The sequence below is a fragment of the Hippopotamus amphibius genome, chromosome 3 (genome assembly GCF_030028045.1).
Source record: "Hippopotamus amphibius kiboko isolate mHipAmp2 chromosome 3, mHipAmp2.hap2, whole genome shotgun sequence".
In the NCBI taxonomy this organism is placed as follows: domain Eukaryota; kingdom Metazoa; phylum Chordata; class Mammalia; order Artiodactyla; family Hippopotamidae; genus Hippopotamus; species Hippopotamus amphibius.
The window spans coordinates 64593321-64610811 of NC_080188.1; the positions used below are offsets into that span (position 1 = coordinate 64593321).

The 17491-nt window shown below is 37.7% G+C and overlaps 1 protein-coding gene and 1 non-coding gene across 2 annotated transcripts in view; one reads left to right on the forward strand and one right to left on the reverse strand.

Annotated features, from left to right (window-relative positions):
* UNC5C (unc-5 netrin receptor C) overlaps positions 1–17491 on the reverse strand; it is a 377961-nt gene that overhangs the window by 103081 nt on the left and 257389 nt on the right. The gene's annotated exons all lie outside the window — the stretch shown is intronic.
* Positions 7579–7684, forward strand: LOC130850540 (U6 spliceosomal RNA). The gene has a single exon (XR_009052913.1). It is a non-coding gene; the product is annotated as a U6 spliceosomal RNA (small nuclear RNA).

The following is a 17491-nucleotide window of genomic DNA, read 5'->3' on the forward strand; positions in this document are numbered from 1 at the left end:
TACAGCCACTATGGAGAACAATACAGAGCATCCTTAAAAAACTAAAAATAGAACTACTGTATAACACAGCAATCCCACTGCTGGGCATATACCCTGAGAAAATCATAACTCAAAAAGTCACGTATCACAATGTTCACTGTAGCATTATTTACAATAGCCAGGACATGAAAGCAACCTAAACATCCATCCACAGATGAATGAATGAAAAAGATGTGGCACATATATACAATGGAATATTATTCAGCCATAAAAAGGAACAAAACTGAGTTATTTGTAGTGAGGTGGATGGACCTAGAGTCTGTCATACAGAGTGAAGTAAGTCAGAAAGAGAAAAAGAAATACCCTATGCTAATGAATATAAGTGGAATCTAGGAAAATGGTACTGATGAACCTAGCGACAGGGCAGGAATAAAGATGCAGACATAGAGAATGGAGGGGGGAGAAGGGGTAGATGGTATGTAATGAAAGAGTAGCATTGACATATATACACTACCATGGTTAAATAGCTAGGGGGAAGCTGCTGCATAGCACAGGGAAATCAGCTTGCTGGTTTGTGATGAACTACGGGGGTGGGATGGGGAGGGTGGGACAGAGGCTCAAGAGGGAGGGGATATGGGGCTATACGCATAAACATAGCTGTTCCACCATGTTGTGCAACAGGAACTACATTGTAAAGCAATTATATTCCAATAAAGATGTATAAAAAATAATAAAATTAAATAAAGTAGATAACCAAGAAGGACCTACTGTATAGCACAGGGAACTCTGCTCCATATTCTGTAATAACCTAAATGGGAAAAGAATTTGAAATAGAATACATACATGTATATTATAACTTAATCACTGTTGCACACCTGAAGCTAAAACAACATTGTTAATCAACTATACTCCAATATAAAACAAAAATACTTTTAAAATGTAAAAAAGAAGAAAACAGTATGGGAATGGCACAAAAATAGACACATGGATAAGTGGAACAGAACAATGAAAATAAAAATAAAAATAAAACTGCACACCTAAGGTCAATTAATCTATGGCAAGAATATACAACGGAGTAAAGACAGTCTCTTCAATAAGTGGTGCTGGGAAAAATGGACAGCTACAAGTAAAAGAATTAAACTGGGACATCTTCTTACAGTATATACCAAAATATACTCAAAATGGATTAAAGACCAAAATGTAAGACAGGCATCCATAAAATACTGGAAGAAAATATAGGCAGAACAATCTCTAACATAAATCATAGCAATATTTTTTTGAATCTGTCTCCTAAAGCAAAAGTAAAGAAAAAAAAAAAAAAGCAAAGTCAACAAATGGGGCAAGTAGGTGTTCAGCCTGGAAGTGGAGAGGGCACCCTGTAGTCTCTAATGTGAATCATGAATGCTGAGGGAGGTAATCAACAAGACAGGCCCACAGCTTGACCTGTGAGCTGGACGTGGGCAATTGGAGTTCCTTCACTCCCTCCCCCATCCTTGGGATGTAATTTCTGCTTGCCTGTTTTGCACTAGAAGCTGCCCAAGGATGCAGCTCTGAGACTGTAATGTGATGTTGGGACCATCTTGATGGTATACATGACAGAACCCAATTTAGGCCTCTCTATTAATTTTAAGATTCTAGCCTGCAGGTGCGGAGATCTACTCATCCTGTGGCCATTCAAGACAAGCCTTGTATATAAGTTTCCTTGCTTATTAAACCTGCCACCTACCAGTCTGGAGTGGTCTGCCTCTTTCTTGGGTCTCTCCCTGATCTCCCCCATTGAGGGCCAGTTTTGAATTTCACCCAGGAGGCTCCCAAGGAGGTTGCAAACTAACAGTCTGCTGGTTTAAGGAGAGATCAAAAGCAGAGTATTTTCCCTGTGCTGAAATTTAGAGAATAGAAAGGGGCAAGAGGTATGGAGCACATTGGCTATGAGTGAAAAGAAGGAAAATAGCACTGTGGGCGCATTTCAGGCAGCTAGCTGGGTACTTTAGGTACATAACCTCTGTTCCTCACAAGAGCTCTGTGATGCTCAGAGAGAAGAACTACCACAGGCTTACAAAGCTTGTAAAGGAGTAAGCACAGACCTGAATTAAGGACTGACTGGAGCTCTGGGCTCTTTTTTGTCTACTAAGCAAAGAACTTGGAGGAGGCAACTGTATTGCCACAGACTTGAGCATTGACAGAGTGTGCTCCAGATCATGTGATGGTGGCTAGAAGAAGCTGGGACACCAAAAAACACCTTAGCTACACCAGGAGATGGGCTTGGCCTAGCCTCTGGCTAATGTTCTCTAGGGAGGCAGTGAGATCCATTGGAAAGGAACCGAGGATCCATGGTCTGTTATCACTACTACCCTGCCCTGTCTTAAAGGATCAACTCAGATTCACTTTCAGAGGTAACACTAGGACTAGGTGTGCTTTGATTTCGGGGCATTAGGAAAACCTCTGTGCTCTCCAAAACGGTCCCCTGAATTTTTGGCAGTGACTTGAAATGTTTTTAAGTGGAGCTGGTTTTTAATTCCACCATTAGAGGGTTCTCTTCACATACAAATGACCTGAAGAAATCACATCTTAAACGATATGAAGTATTATAAAATATGGCATACAAATGACTTAGGGAAAATCCTTTTCAATTTCAATAAAGATGTGTTAGAAGGCATGAGGATTTCAAGTTTGGATTCAAGTAACCAGCAGCATGCAAGATTTTCCAATGGGGCAAAAATGTATTTAAGGGAATTAATATTTGTATCTTGAATGCCCATATGCATCCTAAAACTAATTGCCTTGAGAACTTGCCCTCTACTTTTAAAAATAAAGGCATATCTTGTATCCTAATCTTCCCATAGTGCAATGTGAGGGTGGAAAGAGAGGCAGGATATACTTAGAGTGATGAAAGGGAAAAACCTACAACCAAGATTATTCAACCCAGCAAGGATCTCATACAGATTCGACAGAGAAATCAAAAGTTTTACAGACAAAATAATCTAAGAGAATTCCTGCACCACAAAACCAGCTTTACAGAAAATGCTACAGGAACTTCTCTAGGAGGGAAACACAAGAGAGGGAAAAGACCATCAAAAACAAACCCAAACCCTCAAAAACAAATTAAGAAAATTGTAATAGGAACAAACATATCAATAATTACCTTAACTGTGAATGGATTAAATGCTCCAACCAAAAGACTGGCTGAATGGATACAAAAACAAGACCTGTATATACACTGTCTACAAGACATCCACTTCAGACCTAGGGTCACATACAGACTGAAACTGAGGGGATGGAAAAGGATATTCCATGCAAATGGAAATCAAAAGAAAGCTGGAGGAGCAATACTCATATCAGATAAACAGACTTTAAAATAAAGACTGTTACAAGAGATAAAAAAAGGACATTATATAATGATCAAGGGATCAATCCAAGAAGAAAATATACCAATTATAAATATTTATGCACCCAACATAGAAGGACCTCAATACATAAGGCAAATGCTAACAGCCATAAAAGGAGAAATTGATAGTAACACAATAATAGTAGGGGACTTTAACATGCCACTTACACCAATGGACAGATTATCCAGACAGAAAATTAATAAGGAAAAACAAGCTTTAAGTGACACAATAAACCAGCTAGATTTAATAGATATCTATAGGACATTACATCCAAAAACAGCAGACTACATTTTCTTCTCAAGGGCACATGGAACATTCTCCAGGATAGATCACATTTTGGGCTACAAATCAAGCCTTGGTAAATTTAAGGAAATTGAAATCATATCAAGCATCTTTTCGGACCACAACGCTACGAGATTAGAAATCAGTTAAAAAAACTGTAAAAAACACAAACACATGGAGGCTAAACAATATGCTACTAAATAACCAAGAGATCACTGAAGAAATCAAAGAGGAAATCAAAAATACCTAGAGACAAATGACAATGAAAACACAATGATCCAAAACCTATGGGATGAGGCAAAAGCAGTTCTAAGACGGAATTTTATAGCAATACAATCCTACCTCAAGAAATAAGAAAAATCCCAAACAATCTAACTTCACACCTAAAGAAACTAAAGAAAGAAGAGCAAACAAAACGCAAAGTTAGTAGACGGAGAGTAATCATAAACATCAGAGCAGAAACAAATGAAATAGAAACAAAGAAAACAATAGCAAAAATCAATAAAACTAAAAGCTGGTTCTTTGAGAAAATAAATAAAATTGATAAACCTCTAGCAAGACTCATCAAGAAAAAGAGGGAGAGGACTCAAATCAATAAAATTAGAAATGAAACAGGAGAAGTTACAACGGACACCACAGAAATAAAAAGCACCACGAGAGACTACTACAAGCACCTATATGCCAATAAAATGGACAACCTGGATGAAACAGACAGATTCTTAGAAAAGTATAACCTTCCAAAGCTGAATCAGGAAGGAACAGAAAATATGAACAGACCAATCACACGTAATGAAGTTGAAACTGTGATTAAAAATCTTCCAACAAACCAAAGTCCAGGACCAGATGGCTTCACAGGCTGATTCTATCAAACACTTAGAGAAGAGCTAACATCTATCCTTCTCAAAATCTTCCAAAAAATTTCAGAGGGAGTGGCACTCCCAAACTCATTCTATGAGGACACCACCACCCTGATACCAAAACCAGATAAAGATACCACACAAAAAAGAAAATTACAAACCAGTATCACTGATGAACACAGACACAAAAATCCTCAACAAAATTCTAGCAAACAGAATCTAACAACACATTAAAAGGACTATACACCACGATCAAGTGGGATTTATCCCAGGGATGCAAGGATTCTTCAATATATGCAAATCAAGGTGATACACCATATTAACAAATTAAAGAATAAAAAAAAAAAGATCATCTCAATAGATGCAGAAAACGGTTCTGACAAAATTCAACACCCATTTATGATAAAAACTCTCCAGAAAGTGGGCATAGAGGGAACCTACCTCAACATAATAAAAGCCATATGAGACAAACCCACAGTAAACATCATTCTCAATGGTAAAAAACTGAAAGCATTTCCTCTAAGATCAGGAACAAGACAAGGATGTCCACTCTTGCCACTATTATTCAGCATGTATTTGGAAGTCCTAGCCATGCCAATCAGAGAAGAAAAAGAAGTAAAAGGAATCCAAATTGGAAAAGAAGTAAAACTGTCACTATCTGCAGATGACATGACACTATACATAGAAAACGCCACCAGAAAACTACTTGAGCTAATTAATGAATTTGATAAAGTTGCAGGATACAAAATTAACATACGGAAATCTCTTGCATTCATATATACTAACAATGAAAGATCATAACAAGAAATTAAGGAAACAATCTCCTTTACCACTGCAACAAAAAGAATAAAATGCCTAGGAATAAACCTGTCTAAGGAGGCAAAAGAGCTGTATGCAGAAAACTATAAAACACTGATGAAAAATCAAAGAGGATACAAACAGATGGAGAGATATACCACGTTCTTCAGTTGGAAGAATCAACATCGTGAAAATAACTATACTACCCAAAGCAATCTACAGATTGAATGCAATCCCTATCAAATTACCAATGGCATTTTTCACAGAATTAGAACAAAAAATTTTACAATTTGTATGGAAACACAAAAGACCCTGAATAGCGAAAGCAATCTTGAATCAGGCTCCCTGACTTCAGACTATACTACAAAGCTACAGTAATCAAGACAGTATGGTATTGGCACAAAAACAGAAATATAGATCAATGGAACAGGATACAAAGCCCAGAGATAAACCCACATACCTATATCATCTAAACTATGACAAAGGAGGCAGGAATATACAATGGAGAAAAGACAACCTCTTCAATTAGTTTTACTGGGAAAATTGGACAGCTACATGTAAAACAATGAAATAGAACACTACCTAACACCATAAACAAAAACTCAAAACACATCAAAGACCTAAATGTAAGGCCAGACACTATAAAACTCTTAGAAGAAAATACAGGCAGAACACTATGACATAAATCACAGCAAGATCCTTTTTGACCCACCTCCTAGAGTAATGAAAATAAAAACAAAAACAAACAAATGGGACCTAATGAAACTTAAAAGCTTTTGCACAGCAAAAGAAATCATAAATAAGATGAAAAGACAACCCTCAGAATGGGAGAAAATATTTGTCAATGAAGCGACAAAGGATTAATTTCCAAAATATACAAATAGCTTATGTGGCTCAATATCAAAAAAAAAACAAACAACCTAATCAAAAAATGGGTGGAATACCTAAACAGACATTTCTCCAAAGAAGAGATACAGATGACCGAGAGGCAAATGAAAAGATGCTCAACATCACTAACTATTAGAGAATTGCAAATCAAAACTACAATGAGGTATCACCTCACATTTGTCAGAATGGTCATCATCAAAAAAATCTAGAAACAATACATGCTGGAGAGGGTGTGGAGAAAAGGGAACCCTTCTACACTGTTGGTGGGAATGTAAATTGATACAGCCACTATGGAGAGCAGTACAGAGCATCCTTAAAAAACTAAAAATAGAACTACCATATGATCCAGCAATCCCACTGCTGGGCATATACCCTGAGAAAACCATAACTCAAACAGACACACGTACCACAATGTTCATTGCAGCACTATTTACAATAGTCAGGACATGGAAACAACGTAAATGTTCACTGACAGATGACTGGATAGAGAAGATGTGGTACATACATACCATGGAATATCACTTAGCCATTAAAAAGGAACGAAATTGGGTCATTTGTAGAGACGTGGATGGACCTAGAGTCTGTCATACAGAGTGAAGTAAGTCAGAAAGACAATAACAAATATCATATATTAACGCATATGAGTGGAATCTAGAAAAGTGGCACGAAAGTATTTACAGGGTAGGAATAGAGACACAGACATAGAGGACAGACAATGTGGACACAGTGGGGGAAGAGAAAGGTGGGATGAACTGGGAGATTAGGATTGACATATATACACTACCATGTGTAAAACAGAGAGCTAGTAGGAACCTGCTGTATAGCACAGGAAACTCAGCTCTGTGATGACCTAGGTGGGTGGGATGGGAGGGGCGAGTGGGATGGAGATCCAAGAGGGAGGGGATATATATACACATACACACACACATATAGCTGATTCACTTCGTTGTACAGTAGAAACTAACAACGTAAATCAACTATACTCCAATAAAAATAAATTTAAAAAATTAGATACACTAAAAAAAATCCATGGAGGAAGTGGTGTAGAAATAAAAATTAAGATAGAAAAAGGAACACTGTAAATATCTCCTTCTATTAAAGAAGAACTTGTTCTCATATTTTGTCAATGGACAATTTTGGGTAAGAAATCATTACGGTGTCTGGTGTTTGCATTCCATTGGATCATCTTCAGTCACCAAACCATTTTATTTAAAGATGCCAAATATTTATAATACATCCAGACATGTTATCTTTTCCTACTATTTAATTTTATGATAAACATTTTAGATATCAACTTTAAAATGTTGGGGAGATATATAGATATATATTATCTATCCCTCTACTTTTATTTAAGTCTTTTAGAAATGTGCTAAAAAAATTTGACCATCGTGCTCGCTTCGGCAGCACATATACTAAAATTGGAACAATACAGAGAAGATTAGCATGGCCCCTGCGCAAGGATACACGCAAATTCGTGAAGCGTTCCATATTTTTGGGTGAAGAGGAAGCTGAGATGAAGCAAGAGAGTAGCACAGACATATATATACTACCAACTGTAAAATAGTCAGTGGGAAGTTGTTGTATAACAAAGGGAGTCCAACTCCAGGATCGAAGATGCCTTAGAGGACTGGGGTGGGGGGCGGGACTCAAGGGGGGGGAGTCAAGGAAGGGAGGGAATACGGGGATATGTGTATAAAAACAGATGAATGAACTTGGTGTACCCCCCCAAAAAAAAAAAAATTTTGACCATCACTACATTAGGGCATGGGAGGATGGTGATTCTGTCATCAAGAAAAGAACTCAGGGGAGAATGAGAGAGGCTGACAATCAAGAAAACCAAAGAACAGGATAATAGGAGTGGGAGTTGGGGACCAGTGAATGGAACCCTCTGCATATTTCTCCTGGGTACTTCTGCAGTTATGTGTATTGCTTCTCATTTACATAAGGCCGATGAGCTCTTACCGAAAGACACTTTAGTTTCAAGTTCTAAGGGCTAGAGTTAAGACCCAGCTGTCCCATCCACTAATTGTTTGACTTTAGGCAAGTCACTTAACATCATTAAACTTTATTTTTCTATCTCTACATATTAATATTTGTCATGACTCCATAAAGATCCTGTGAGATATAAAAAGAATATATATGAAAGCACTTTTGATTACTGCTATACGACTTTAAGCTGGTGTTAACATTGTTCTTCTACAGAGTAAATAATTTACTTCAGTTAAAATTAAGTTATAGCAACTTTCAGTGTCTTTACTAGTTTAAATGACTTATAAATTAAGATTTAAGTTTAGTAAACAGGAAACAATAATATCTAATGCAAAATATTTTAAAATATTTTTAATGGTCACGTTTTTTCCTAACAGCATTCCATCAAATTCTGTCCTAAAGACACCTTCTATTCGCACATATCCAGATTCACCTGCATTAAACCTAACTTAATAGTCCCTGGTTTGTTATTTTCTTAGGCAACATGGTCCATGCCAAAGATGCTAAGCAATGTGATATAGTTCTTTAAAAACCAATCTTCACATTATGAGACCTCGTGCAACATTCAGTCAAAGAAAGACAAATGAAAACAAGATCTTACCCGAGCTGAAAAGTGTCAGCAACTAAGACAAAGATTCGGCTTGCCTTGCCGAATCTTGCATTCAGATTTGCACTCACCAGTCACTTCCTCCACCTCTTAGGCTTTTTCAGGCCCTAGGTCATCAACAAATTACTCAATATTGTTGTGGTCTTCCTTAATTTCAGCAGATGACGTATGTATTTAAGACCAAATAGGCCAAAAGACACAAACTCTTCTCAAAGCTCTTCCTTTCTCCTGTCAGGTCACCCACAAACATGCACATCTCCTCCATCCCCAAAACAAACCACCAACAAAATTGCCCACCACAAGTCCACTCCTTCTCATCTATGCTTCTGCATTCTCCTTCCCTTAGTGGCTAAACTGCTTGAAAGAGCAGCACATTCAATCACCAGCTATTCACCTGCCCATTCACTCTTCAATTTACTGCTGTCTGAATTTACACTCAAACTTCACTTTTAGAGATGACCAGAGACCTCACCAACTGCCCAGTCCAAGTGCATTTTCTCTCGCTCTGCTGTACTCTTGCCACTTACCTGTTCTTCCTAAAACTTCTTTCACTGGTCCCTTCATTTCATCCACCATTTTCATATAGTCCTCCCCAGGGATCTCTCTTTCATTTTCTCCCCTTTTAACTATAGCAGTGGCTTTCAACTTTGTTGAGAATCCCCCAATCACGTGGGGAGCTGTGAAGCCCTGCCCATGCCTGGGCCGCACCTGCAGAGGGTCTGATTTAACTGGGCTGACAAAGGGCCCAGGTATCAGTGTTTTTAAAGCTCCTCAGGTGATGCCAGGTTTCAAACAACCAGCCTCTATGTACTGGCTGGGTGAGTCCCTCTCACGGCTTCTAACTCAAAAACCATTAACTTCAGTCTCAAGTTTTGTTAAACGACATTCACATTTCCAATTACTTTCTAGATAATTCCATCTGAATGCCCAACAAATATGAAAAGCCTAAGGTGCTGAATTGCTGTCAATATCTCCTCACATTGGTCCTCTCTCTATAAACTTGGTCTTCTTAATTGAGTCCTTATTCTCCCATTCCTAAACTCAAAGCTTATAGTAATCCTCGCAGCTCTCTTCAAAAATCATTCCATTGTGTTACAGATTTTACTGGAACTTAGCAGAACCCTACAGGGTAACCCCAAGTACAAAACCAGGGGGGAAGAAAGCTAACTGCATGATGACCAGACTGTAGCCATGACATAAGCTGCTCCATCGTGAGCAGTACTGAATCTATGGCTAACATAATTCCAAGAATTGGCCTCAAAGGAAGGAGATAATATTATTGCTCATAATAATCTATATTTTCATGGGCATCAAAATAATTGTAGCTTGCTCTGCCCGTATATGTAAGAAAGCAACTAAAATTGTCAGCACAGAGATGCTACAGACCCATGTTGACATCTTCCACTCTGAGAATGTGGCTCCCTATGTCAGCAAGAAGTAGTTACAGGAGGTGGATCTTCATCCCTATTCCCACAGAAACGGAATAATGTTTAACAGTGGAGAACTGAAAGCAGCTCTTTTGCCCCTTTCTCATTTGCCCATTTTCTGTTCCCATCTAACCTTAAAAGAACCTAATTATATGAATGAGATCACTAAGCAATTGAGACTAACTCCTGACTTATGCTCTCCTGAATGCATACCATGCCTTGTCTAACCTCTTGAATCTTTTCCTAGATAAAAAGAAGTAAAAACGAAGAATTAAGCCATTAAAAAATGACTAGCTCTCTACCCGCCACAGCTCCCTTAGCAATCCTAAGGGCAGATCACTTGGGCAAGATAACATCTGAAGAGAGAGTCAGCCAGCTTGCGTGCAACAGAGAAGGACGCAGACCTCAACCTTCTGCCTCGATGATTTGCTGATTCTTCCCCCCTCTATTATTCCCTTTAAAAGCTGTCATGGCTGAGCAGAATCTTCGGAGTTGGTCTCTGGACATGAGTCCACCTTTTTCCCAGGTTTGCCAGCTCTTCCAATTAAAGCACCTTTCCTTTCCACTGACACTTGTCTCCTGAATTATTGGCTTGTGATCGGCAAGCAGCTGAACCTGGGTTCAGTAACACTATTCAAATATTTCTCAAACCTGGCCCTCTTCTTTAGCCCCAGTCTTCTTAAGTATTCTGATACCATTTTAATTCCAACAATTCTCTCTAAAAAGTAAATCTTAAAAACAATAATATCAGCAAAAGATGTTCTCCATGTGTCACTGTATCCAGTTTAAAATCCAAACTTCACAGTGTGCCACATGAAAGCTTCTGCAAGCTGCCCTCAATGACTGCTCTAGCCTGGAGACAGGCTGGGTCCTGGGACCCTTTACTAGAGTGCTTGCACCTGGACAAACGTCTCTTCAAACAACAGAAATACAAAGAAACTATAAAGGACTAAAAATAACTGCATATATGCCTCACTTGGGGCAAATTATAAACAATGAGCTACAAAAGGCCCCAAACCAACATCTGAGGTACTTGGAGCAAAAGCAAGGTACTGTGCATAACCCCTGCACACAGCACCAAGTGGGTAGGCAGACCCCCTAAGCCACCCCTCGGAACCCACTGATCTGCCCCCACCCTCACCCCACTGAAGGAACCAGCGCACCCTCCTAGGAGAGCAAGAAATGGTACTTGTTTCTTGTTTTCGCTTCCTCGTGCTGTGGCATGAGCCCCAATATAGCCTTGCCTGAATTCCTTGTCTGCTTCTTATCAATTTCCATTGATTAAAGAGTCCAAGGACTCTGGCTGGTAATAGCTTCACCTGGAAAACTTAATCCTATTCTCTAGGAACACTGAAATTCCTGAAGTTTCCTTAGCATGTAACCATCAGTAACATGGCCACTCCTACCTTTGTACTGTCTGTGCACTCTACCCAGAATGCTTTCTCCTCCTTTTCTGCTGAGACAATTCCATTCATTCTTCAGTGTTCACCTCAAAAGACACTTCCTTTCTAAACCTTTTTTGTCTCTTCTAAGCAGAGTCAGTGTTTTCCTTTTACGTGCAGCGCTAGCACTCTTTTCAAACCATTCATCATATTATACTGTAATAATTTATGTAGAGTTTGTGGAATCCTATCATGAAAGCTCTTGAGAGCATGATTATATATATATATATCTATAAATATTTAAAATATATATTTACAATATATACCTTGTATATGTATATGATACCTACAATGATACATTTCGAACAATACATTTTGTATGCACAATATAAAGCATAATGCCCTAGCAGAGATGTTCAAAAATGTTTTGATTGTTTACCCAATGAATATTTGTTGAACATCTACTATGTGGCCTCACTATTTCTGGTACCTGGGATGCATCAATAAACCAAACAAAGTTTGTTCTCAAAGTGATTCTCAAGAGAGAAAAAAAGCAACATATAAACAAATAAACAATATATAAATAAACATATTGAATAATTTCAGTGGTCCTAAGGTCTAGAAAAAAATCAGCATTATAAAGTGTTTTTGATCAGGAGTTAGAAAACTTGCTCTGTAAAGGACTATATATTTAATATTTTAGACTTTGGGGGCCATATGGTCTCTGAAAAAAAACCATAGACAATGTAAATGAATGAGCATGGTTGTATTCCAATAAAACTTTGTTTACAAAAACAGGAAGTGGGCCATATTTGGCCTGTAGACTGTAGTCCGCTGACCCTTACTTTAGAAGAAAGGCACGGCTTCTCTGAAGAGGTGTCTACACACTAGCAAAGGGGTCCCCAACCGCCAGACCAGCACTGGTCTGTGGCCTGTTGGGAATCAGGCACACAGCAGGAAGCCGGCAGCAGGCGAGCTGTAAATACAGCTTCATCTGTATTTCCATCGCTTGCATTACCACCTGAGCTCCACCTCCTGTCAGCAATATGGTGAGTTGTGTAATTATTTCATTATATATTACAATGTAATAATAATAGAAATAAAGCGCACCATAAATGTAATGCGCTTGAATCATCCCCAAACCCCCGGTCCGTGGAAAAACTGTCTTCCACAAAATTGGTCCCTGATGCCAAAAAGGTTGGGGACTGCTGCACTAGGACACGAATATTTAGGAAGAGCCAATCCTGAGCCAGAGTGTTCCAGGTACAGGGAAGGGCACTTGCAAAAGCTATTGTTTGAGAAGCAGAAATAAAGTGTGGTGAAAGAAAGAATGGATGATATATGAACAGAGACATGGATGAGTGAACTTTATCCATATGGAAAATAAAAATTATTGCAATAATCAATAAGGTTCTGAAAATAAGCATTCCTTCAATTGAGATATGTTGCCACATTCAAAGAGAAGAAACAAAGACATGACTGCACAGAACAATAAGATAGTAGGATCTACTCAAAATTAGTTTACTCTGTGAATATCTATGCACCAAGCACTATTGCAGATGCCAGAAATTAGGAAAAATGTTAAAAAATTAGGATTCCTAAAGTTTCAGACAATTACAATGTTGGATTCCATCGATTCTTAGCAATATATACATATATTTTAATTTCTAGAAGCTGAAATATTCAGATGACTTCTAAGTACTAAGAAGTACTATTTATCAAAAAACTAAGAGCAGTATTATGACAGACAAAAAAACAGTGACCTGTGAACCTATCAATTAATTTCACTTTAGAAAAACATTTTGGAAAATTTCTTGATCAAATAAAATGTTTAAAAATCATTGAGATATTCTTTATTAATGGACCCAAAGTTGAGTTTCACTTCTCTTTTACATTCTAAAATTCTAATTATTTTAAGAAGTGTGTGTAATAGTAACACAACTTAAATAAATGTGAGTACTCCACTTTTGGAAAACTGATGAGATAATATAACACTTTTGAAATAAAGAACTTTACCCAAAAGATATCTTTGGATTTTATATGATTTAACTTACGAAAACTGATCAAATAAGGCTACACCCAATTTGTGTCACTTTAGTGAACTAAATTTCAAAAATATACAGTCACTAAAATGTTTTTTGTTATAAGAAAAAACATCGGCTTTGGAGTTGGCCAGACTTGGCTCTGTATTTTGGCTCTCCCATTTGCTCAGTCTGCAGCCTTGAGTAGGCTCTAAGTTTTGAGAATCACAATTCTCACCTGTACAAAGGGAAAGACCGACCCTCCCAGGGTTGTAGGCAGATTTAATGAAATATGGAAGGTAAAGCACTTAGAATTAGGAGACGGTCAATGAATTTAATTGTCTCTTCCCTAAGTTTATCCCAAACAGAACTACATCTGCATGAATATATTTTAAATGTTGATGATTCGGTGTCCCTCCATGTCTTTATTAAGAAATACATACCTCTATATTCATAATACCTATCAGGAAAAAAAAATGGGGAGAAATCTTTCAGTCCACTACATAGGACTATTGGTTTTGGTTTATGAGACTTCATTCATAAAACTCTACTGGTGAGGAAAGTTTCTCCTTATTTATAACCTCAATTCCTCCTAGTGCATATACCAGAAGAGATGTCATATTTCTAGCCAGCCTATAAGAGGACTGCTTCCCAGCTCTCATATTGTAAGGATAGTAAGAGGATAAACTGTTTAGAAATCCCTCCAACAGTTGGGTCTTTCAGTCCTACTGACGCCTTCAGCCTAGCACAGAGTTCTGAAAACCCTAATATGATTTTATTAATGAAGATGAGTGAATCCCAATTTGATTATAAGTTGTAGAACTAGAGCACACTGACTCCATATTGTGTGTTCCCAGAAAAGGTGTGTAAAACTGCCATCCCTGCCTGTGTGTGGTGTGATTTAAGGATCAACTTTTTTTTTTTATGGCTCTTACATGCATAGTTTTATTGTTACTGATATTTTATAAAATTCAGAACTATTGGCTATATAAGTGCTGTCAGGGGAAGAGAAGTTTTGCAGAAAAACATGAAGATCATTTTTCAACGGCTCAGTCTTGACTAACCATTTTTGAGCAGCTCCTCAAGCATTTAACCACCCTCATGTTTCAAAAATTCTATTATCTTTTCCCCAAATACTTTTTTTTTTCATTTTAAATTTAATTTTTGATTTGTATCATCAGCAAGGACAGAGAAAAGTGGATTAACATTCCAGATGGAGTAAATAATCCCCATATTTAATCTTGACTTCCTATACTCACTTTATCACCTTTATTCACTTCCCTCCTCTCTAATTAAACATCATAAAAGCTAGGCTACCTACAACAGATTTCAAAACTTCCAAAGTTAAGAGTATATAAAGTGGAGGACCCATTTACACAAGACAATTATTTTCCAAAAACTACTTATCTCCAGTAGTTTTTTTTTTCATGGCTTACTACTAAAATTGTTTAAAACCTAACTACGTTCATGTTTTACTATTAAAAAATAAAAGACATATTTGGGGCAGAATGATGTAATAAAAATAAATCAACAACCACATCCATTCGTTGCCTCATCCCTTCCAACCCCCAGGGCAAAAGGAACATATCCCAGGATGATTCATGTATTCGGAGCTTTCTAGAAATGCCTGGCACTAGTACACTAGTATTAGCAAGCACAACTATTTCCAAATACATTAAATGTCTGCTCTCAGTTATTCCTTTAAGTGTCATAGTAAGAAAAAAGAATTTATAATCTGAAATTCATTCTTCTTTTCTGGCCAACTGTTTATAAGAGAACAATAGTGACAATATATTTGGAACCACAATAATATAGACATTATAAAAACGATGATGTTTTGCCTTTAGATGACAAAAGTACATAGTTTAATATTATCAAACATTAGGAATGTAAGCCACATTTCCTAGAGTGCATATGCTTTAAATTCTAAACTAAACAAAAAGCTTTATCTGAAAAGTGGTCAGGATACATTTTGACTATCTTCAAGAAGGCTAATATGTTGGTTTCATGAGTCTCTTCTCCATACTGCCAGAGTCAACACAAGGGTATAGGCATTACTCACACTGTGAAATAATTTGGCTACATCTCTATAAACTCCTGCCAAGTATGGACTGCAAATGCCAGTAAAACAATAGAAGCAAAATCAATTTTTTTCCCATTAATCAGAAAGCTCCAAAGTTAAGACACATGGAGACATATAAGCAGAAACTGCAACAAATTATAAATCCAATGGGGATTTACATATGTTTACAATACCTTCAATATAATCCTACAGGCTAGATTGTGTGATTTCTTTCAGTGTACTCTTTTATATCAATTAAGCTGAATTCTTTTTGAAAGCTGTAAATACGTCTTAAGAACCTGTTTCTTTCTGTAGTTCAGGGTAAATGACATACCTGCATTTACTGATGAGGAAATGCAAGTTTATTAAAAAAAAGGAAAAAAGAAAAGACAGACCACTTAAATTCTTTGCAGAGATCCTTTAGAGATAGTCAGACTTTGGTCAGGAAATTGCCAACAAGAAGAGGTGCTCAGACCCCCAAGGAGCTATTGGCACCCTTTGCCCTTTTGATGCATGAACTTGTTAACCATGTGATTGGCTAAGGAACTGTCTAATCATATATGTCAATAATAAAGAGCAAAGCACCTTGCAGTTTTCTTTTCTATTCTACTCCCCTGTGAAAGACAGATGTGTTGTGTCAAATTATTCACTGATTGATATTGGGAGAAACATTAACATAATTGGCACATTTGTTCTAATTAACAAAGGAAAATTGCCACATGCCACCCAATATGAGAAGTGAGTCCAGCAAGCATTAGCTAGAAAAATCCATATCCATCAGAAAGGTTACTCTGCTAAACTCAAACTGGGGTCCCTCAAGTCTGAATACTGAGGTTGAAAATGACATAGCAGAGTTGAGAAGCACGTGTACACCTAAGAGAATGGAGATTCAGCCTAGAATTGCCATATGCAGGTACATTAATCAAACAAATAGGTAAAGCAATTATGGGGCAATTATCAAATGCACACTCAGCCAAGTCAAGCTTCTAGAAGAAGCATTAGCTAGAAGCTGGGAGTCCGCCAAGTTTTACTGACTGGTTTAGAAGTAAAAAATTTGAAGCTTCTCTTGTATTTGTTTGTTTTAACCTTGCCCTTTAGACCAGGAATCCCAAACCCCATTCGCAGACCAGTACCAGCCGGCAGCCTGTTAGGAACCAGGCCCCATAGCAGGAGGTGAGCGCCCGGCTAGCAAAGAAGCTTCATCTGCAGTACCACCTGAACCATACCCCTGTCCAAGAAAAAACTGTCTTCCCTGAAACTGGTCCCTGGTGCCAAAAAAGTTGGGGACCACTGCTTTAGACCAGTGGTTCTCAAAGCTTGTTGCACTTTAGACTCACCCCGGGAGCTATTAAAAACCTATCAAAAATAGTGATAACCCAGGCTGCATAAAATACCTATTAAATCAGTATCTTTAGTGTGGGCTACTATAAGCACCCGTATTTTCTAATGAATCCCAGGTGATCCCAGTGTGCACCCTAGTTTGAGAACCAGTATTGCAGACTGGTTCTGATAATTTTGCTAAAATGCAGATTCTGATTAAGTGCCCTGGATGGGGCTTGAGATTGTGCCTAAGAAGCTCCCAGGTCAAGCCAGTACGGATCATCTATGCATCACACTTTTAATAGTAAAGCCTCGACAATGCTAAAAGATACCTATAGCTAATAATTGTTCTGTAGACTTTTACCAGGTAGGATTTAACTCCATTGCTCCAGAGTTCAAAACCACAGAATTATTTTCTGCTGCGGTCTCACACTGACAACAGGTGTCTCATATGACCACCAAGAAAAAAGTCTTCATTATAGAATGCAAGTGA